The following is a 7648-nucleotide window of genomic DNA, read 5'->3' on the forward strand; positions in this document are numbered from 1 at the left end:
TTTGTTGCTATTTCATAACTGTATTCTTATTACTGTTATGAGACGTACTGTGATGCCTGGGACTGCGACCCACAGGCTGAGAAACACTGCCTTAGTTTCTTAGCACATTAAGAGGCATGATTTACCTACCTTGTCTCACCTGCATCGGGTACTTAGTAAATTGTTCCTGTCTGTATTTGATCATGCTTTCTGCCTCCACCCTCTCCCCCCATTTCATTAATGGATATGCTGAAAATTATTTTTCCCTGCCTTAATTTTTCTTCTAGAAGTCCCTAAACCTGGATACTTTCCTTAGGATTGGCTCCCGCCTTTCCTGCTTCTGTCCTTGCAGATTCTCGTTTCTTCCAGAAGATGGCAATGTGGCCCCTGCAGTTTTCCTTCCATGTGTAACCAGGAAGGCCCGGGCTACATGTAACTGCTGTTGCTTAGATTTCCCCCATAGTTGTACTTGGTTTTTGTTGTTTTATTGTTTTGTTTTGTTTTTCAGGAAATGAAGAGAGCTTGGGAAGAAAGTGGAGAACACATAATTTAAAAGTAGTATAAACAGCTTTCTGTATACAGAAACTCAACTGGCATGCATCTTACAGGCTTCCCATGCCCATGCAAGTTTGGTTGCTTGCCAGCGTGATGGATATAGATGCCATCCTGCGGCCTCTATTCCACAGCATACCATGACTGTGTCTGTAGTGTGGGTAATTGTCTCTAGTTGTAGGTAAGCGTTGTCACCTGCTTTTGTGACTGAAAATGGTGTCACAGGTTTTGTGAGACAATGGCAACTCTGAAGTGGTGCCTGGGTTCTCCTGCAGGTTCTGGAAAATTCCTCTGACTACAGCTAGCGTCTTGGCCGCCTTTCATTTTCTCCCACCCCACAGTGATATCTTGTGCATATTCTTTCTTACTCAACTACTCTGACTAGAGCTTCAGGAGGAGGGTGCAGCTCTGGACTGGCAAAGCAAGCAGAGGATGGTTGATAATACCTGACTGACTCACACCGGAAAGCAATGTTTCAAGAGTCCAGTGGGTTCTGTTTGTTTGTTTGTTTTTGAGGTAAAACAACTTGCAAGAGTTGACTTTAAAAAGAACAGAGTGTTTGAATTTTGGAAAATGTGTATGGTCATACACCACTTTGACAGCAGAGTCAGTATGTCCACCAATCCAACCTCCCTCCCCAGCTCTTCACAACTGATTGTTTGTATTCTGTTATACTTGTTGCCTTTTCTAGAATGTTACAGACATGGAATCTCAGATAGGTAGGTAGGTAGATAGATATAGATAGATAGATAGATAGATAGATAGATAGATAGATAGACAGACAGACAGATAGAACCTTTGTGCCTATTTTTTAACAGCATAGTCCTTTTGAGATTCACCTATGCTGCATATTCTAAGTGATTGTTGTTGTTTTTGCTGGTGATTGATTTCACTCTGGATATTTGGGTTATAGGAATTGAGGTTTTGTTGTGGATAAAGCTGCATCCTGTTCTCACATGGTTCTTTTTACAGATTCATGCTTCCAGTCGTCTTGGTTACATGCTCAGCGGTAGGATCTCGATTTGTGTTTCCCAGGCTGGTAGTGATGAGCATTTTCTCGGTTTATTCAGCCTTCCTTGTATCCTTATCTGTGGCATATCTTACCCAAGGTTTTGTTGGTGGCGCTGTCATGGTTTTACCGAGTTGAAAGAGACTGTTTCCATTTTTGATACAAACTGATACAAACCTTTACTGAGTGTTTTTCTTACAGATGTCTCCCCAGCCCATGGCTTGTTTGTTTTCTTGGTATTTTTTTTCTTTCTTTTTTTTCTTTAATGATTCACATCTTTTGTGTCCCAAGAAGAACCAAGCATGGTATTTGATATCTATAATCCCAGCACTGGGGAGGCAGAGGCAGGAGGATTATTGTGAATTCAAAGGCAACCTATGGCATTTAGCGAGTTCCAAACGTTCCTAGCTTGTCTCAGGTCAAAAGACAAAAATACATTTCCTAAATGCAAGAGCACAAAGATTTTCTAGAAGTTTCATGGTTACTTTTCTCCATTGAGTTTTCTGTCTGTTTGAATTAATTTCTGTGTGCCCTTGGAGGCATGGGTGACTTTTTGTTTGTTTTGAGTGGAAATCAGCCAGCATCATTTGAGTTTGAATGAGTTGAAAGTCATTGATTGAATTGTGTTGATACCTTTCTGGAAATCATAAGTCTGTATCTGGTCCTCATTCTGTTGGCCTGTGTGTTTACTGTCACAGCATCTTGAAGCCTCTTTCTCTTTTGCTGTGAATTTTATCACAGTTTACTTATAGGGAGTGGGATGGACCAGAGGCCAGAAGAAGCAAAGGGTTAACCAACTCTCGGGCCTTCATCATACTCAGAGCATACTCCCTTTTAGAGACCATGAGTCAGCAGTGAAAGCATCCAGAGAAAGGGTGGGAGGCTGGCTTCACTGGAAGCCTCTTCTTGAGCCCAGTGAGTTTAGTGCAGTTCATGTGCATTGTGACCTTGAGTCCCCGGCAGTTGGCCAGAAGTAATTTGCTTTATTTGAACATTATCTTCTAAAGTTCAAAATTAGATTTACCTTTGTTGTTGTTGTTTATTTGTTACAAAAGGTAAATTTGGTTAATTTATTTTCATAAAGTATGATAGTGTGGTTTAGTGTAAAAGCTGTCATAACATGCTCAGGCAGTAATGTTAAAATTTGAGAATTGCAGGGCAGTGGTGGTGCACACCTTTAACTTAATCTCAGCATTCCTCTGCAGAGGCAGGTGGATTTCTGTGAGTTCAAGATCAGCCTGGTCTGCAGAGTGATTTCCAGGACAGCCAGAGCTACACAGAGAAACCCTGTCTCGATAAACCAAAAAAAGAAAGGAAAGATTTGAGAATTGTTCCTTAACATAGGCAAATTTCCCTGCAGCAAGTTATCCCAGGTAGGAAGACTATGAACTAAGCATTCACCAGTGTTTATCCAGCCGCTGTATACAGACATTTGTTTCTAAGTCTTTGGATGCTCTGTTTTCTCCAAGAAGCAGAGGAACCACGGAGGGCAGGCTGGTAAAGGCATGGCCAGCTCTTTCAGCCCTCCAGGTGGACCAGCTTCCGTAGGGTGGGGCTGTTGTGCTTCTGGAGCAGGTCTTTAAAGGGCATGTTCTTTGCAAACGTCTTTTCATTTGTCTAAAGTGGAAGCTAGGAATGCAGACTGGCTCCATCTCCTGTACACTTCTGTTGGGTATTTCTCTTATATTTTTAACCAGGGAAGTGCATTTTAGTGAGGCGTAAATGTGAAAGACTAGTGGTGAATTGAACATAACAAAAATATAAAGTTACACCTCAACTTCTTACACCCTTGGAAGTCCTGCTGTGTCTCTGCTGCAGCGAATCTTATTCTGGGTTTGTAAACTTAGATCAAGTGAAGTTGGTGCTAAACTCAAATAAGTGTGTGCACCCTCACAGCAGAAGTTTGTCATAAAGTCACTGGGAAGTTGCATGGACTTGATTTGGCTGTGTGTAGGCTGATCATAGCATGTTCTAACATAACATCCTCAAGTGTGTCCAGTGTGCTGCTGTGTTCACTTTTGGACTTTCTTTAATTATTTTTATTTTCTTAATGATTCAGCCATAACCTAATTGCTGAAGTGAGGAGATGCGTAATTAGTTATTGAATGAACATTTTCCCCCTACATCTTCAAGTAAGATCAGATCCTAAAGGTTATGACCCTAAAAATATATTAGAAAAGTAAGAGATTAGGACTTAACTGTTTTCTGGAAGTTCCTATGTTTTGGTATGTTAAGCATTATGCTATATATGAAAAGAAAAAAAATAAATGGGCATGAATACAAAAGAAAAATGCATTTGTGTTCAGAAAGGGTTGGCTGGAACGTCATCATAAAGATTCGTAGTGTTCAGTCAGAAGTCCCTCCTTTAAAATGTTTCAGTTCACTAATTGTGAGGTCAGAGTGGTCTGTAGAGCCACAAGCTGCTGGTATTTTAGGGTCAGATAAAGGAAAATTCAGATTTCCAAAACCTTACATGTAAACCTAAGGTTTTGATCTCTGGTATTTCAAGGAAGCTATTGGACTTGTTTATTAAGCCTAATAGTTGATTTTTGTGACCTTAGTCGACTTACTTAACTTTACTTTAAAAATTTCTATGGCTCTGCAATAATTTCTGATCTTAACAGTGGTTTGATAGAGTCACTACCTTTGTCAAAGCCGCACTGCACCTCCAGTGTTCAATATCCTGGGTGTTTGGCGGTGAACAACTAAATATCTCCTTCCCTGAAGGCGCCTTGGTGCTTACAAACCTGTCCTTCCAGATGTTACTTCAAATACTAAAATAATTTTTCAGTATAAAACTGACATCAGGCATTGAAATTTCCTCGCAGAAACCGAGCAAATGATTTTCAGAAAGTAAGGCTGTATGATTTTTTTTTTTTACTAATGTTTCATTTGAGCAGATAACAGCATATCCATTTTCCGATGTTCATGCCAGTATTGTCTTTTCTTGTCTTAAAGTTAAAAATCAAGAATGACGATTTTGAGAATATTCTCCAGCTCAAACCTGAAAAACCTGGTGTTAGTCTTGGGTGGTTTCCAGTGACCCTCTGCCTCCTTCTTCCTGCCCCCTGTGTCGATTTGGAACTGGGCAGCCATTTTTGTTTTTGGAAGGGAAAGGAGACAGATATAATGAATGGTTTTTATTGTGCAATATTTCAAGCTCTCTTGAATGCATTCGAATGGGATGGAAACCGTTCTGCCCTATGTCATAGCCAAAACAAACACGACAGATTCCCTAAACCTGGACGTGCGTTTCTCTCAAACTGGCAGCAGAGTTCAACTCTCAGGACAAGAATTTGGTTTGACAATTTTTAGCCCTTGTTCGACTGAATATGAGGAGAGGTCACAGCCAAAGCAAATACCATGGGAAAAACTTAACGCACATATTTACAGCCTGCAGGTGACTTTTTTTTCCTTAAAAAGTTAGAAATTTGTCTTAAAGAATTGCATTTGTGGTAATACTTTTATCCAGACAACTTTTGCTAATATTTTAAGAATGAACTGTCTGATAATGCTAACTCCCAATGTAAATAATTCCACAGAGGTCCCCAAAGAGCGATAAATGCTTGAATTTAAGTATTTAAACATTTAGAGACCACTAAGAATCTGAGAATTCTAAGGCCATCAAGCCCAGCAAATACGCACTAGAGGCCCCTTGACAGTAGCCTTCTGTGCCCCCCCAAAGACTCCCCTCTACGAAGCATCAATGGTTCCTTTATGAGGCAATCTCCACGACTGTGTACTGACTCCAGTCGCCCCCACTTGCCTTTAAGTACCCCTTCGCCTCCACAGGGAAATGGTATTGTGCACAGTCGATAATTCATTTTGTAATATGCCATTGCGCTTCATGACCCCGACAAAGTACGTTTATTATTAATCACAGTAATAACTTGCGATTTATGGTTATTTAGCATCCACAGGTTCTCAGTTTGTGTCTTAACAAAGACACAGTGGAAACAAATTTGTAAGCCAGGCAGTCTGTCAGGCCGGAAGGACTTCAGTCCACCTTTCAGATGCTCCCTTGAAACTAAAAAATACTTTCACCAAGTATTTTGCAGAATGCTAACAAACCGTGGTGTGAATGGGAAAGAAGTCAACCATCGCTCAGCAGCTGCTAACTGCGGTAACTCTCTACCTGCATCTTGCATTTTAACTGCCTCTCCATGCTGCCGCTTCCTGGATACTGCCAGTCCAGTAACATTCCTGCAGACCACCCCAACTGGCATCTTTTGGACAGACAAATCCTCTAACATTGGGGTGTAGGTTTTTCTGTGCTTTAGCTGCCAGATACATTTGATTGTTAGATTCAAAAAGGGGTGAAGGCATATATATAATAATATATATTGTTAATAAATATATATTTATATATAAAATAATAAAATAAAATGATAATGATAATAATAATAATAGTAAAATAAATAAAACGCAAATTCCAACTTTAAAATGTCCACTTAAGTTCTTAGTATCCTCCAGTGACACTGGAGTAACTGGTTTGTTATCCAAATTCCTACTTGTCTTTAACCCTCTGAGAGCTGTAGGGTTCCTTTTTAACCCAAGTAAACTTTATTTGGAATTTTAAAACAATTGACTTCTAGTCAAATGAGAGCCTTCTAAACAAACCCACTCTTGCCTTTGCTTGCAGAAATGACCCATCTTCTTTTTAAATTAACCTCGCGGTCTTAATTGAGGCTTTGTCCGGCCCTTTAAAATCTTTCTGCTGTATTGCAGCCCACACTATAGTAAAACAAGCAGGACATCCTTGATGAAATTGACTGTGTCCTCTGAAGTACACAAAGAGATGGGGCGATTGAGGAAGTAACAGGCCAGAAGGCTTGGGAAGTGCTGGAGCCTTCGGATTGCACTTTCTCAACTCCTGCCTCCACCTAGTATGTAGGAGCTTAAGGAAGTCAAATGTTCGGGACCCTGGCATGCTGTTCAGGGGAGGTTTAGCTGGAGGAGCCTTTGAGTTCACAGTTACAGCCCAGTCCCCTGAATCTCAAAAACTATCCAAAATCCTATCCATTGCCATTAACCGAACGCTAAATGATTTGCTGTTCTCTCATAGAATGTTTTGGGGGGTGGGAGCTCGGAAAAGGATCCAGAGGAGCCGTTTCCATGGGAGCTAAATCGGAGTTTGTAGCAATCTCAGCCTGTCACTCACACGTGCACCCAGCGCCACGACTCTGCTGACAACGTCCAAGTGGATTTATCCCCTGGATTCTTCCCGGAGATGGAAACTATCCCAGGCTTCTACAGGCACTTGGACGGGAGGTGGCATCCCTGTCACATACCCCTGGCTGCCCCTTTCCGACTCTGCCACGCCCCAGTAAAGATCAGGGGACACGGGATCCAAAAACTGTAGCAATTTTGAGATGTTTTCTTCAACCTTGTCCCCAGAAAGATACTCTGTGTCCAAAAGATTTTTCTCCCGGAGGCATTACATCATGAATTGATTCAGTTCTTGGAGGAAGAAGCTGAACAAAATATAATAGATTACCTCTTGGGGGGGAACATTCTGAGGTGGTTAAGTATTCCCACGAGAAAACCAAGAAACTGCTTATATATTACTGTGCTGTTTAACCTTTCCCCTTCATGGAGCTAAGCAGGGCATATTTATTTATTTATTTATTTATTTATTTTCCCTTCCATAAAGGTTTTTGTTTTAGTGGGGAGGGGGCATTTCTCTTTTTAAAGAATACAAGTTTTTTTCTTTTCTTTTTTTTTTTTTGTATTTGCTGTTACTCTTGCCTGGCGCCCAGAGTATGTCACCAGAGCCCAGAACAGGTTATCCTGCAGCAGCTACGGGAGTATGTGCTTCCCATGTATAAACTTGGTCTTCCAGTGAGCACTGAAGAAAGAACAAAGGAAACAACCAAGGTTGGGGTAGGTGCTTGATATATTTAATTTAATTATTGTTTTGTTTTTTGAGACAGGGTTTCTCTGTGTTATAGTCCTAGCTGTCCTCTTATAGACCAGGTTGCCTTGAACTCACAGAGATTTGCCTGCCTCTGCCTCTCAAAGTACTGGGATTAAAGGCGTGTGCCACCTTCCACTGGCTAGGCCTGAACTGTCATGCCCCAAGAGAAAAGAAGGAACAGGGGCATCTGA

The sequence above is a fragment of the Chionomys nivalis genome, chromosome 12 (assembly GCF_950005125.1).
Source record: "Chionomys nivalis chromosome 12, mChiNiv1.1, whole genome shotgun sequence".
Classification (NCBI taxonomy): Eukaryota; Metazoa; Chordata; class Mammalia; order Rodentia; family Cricetidae; genus Chionomys; species Chionomys nivalis.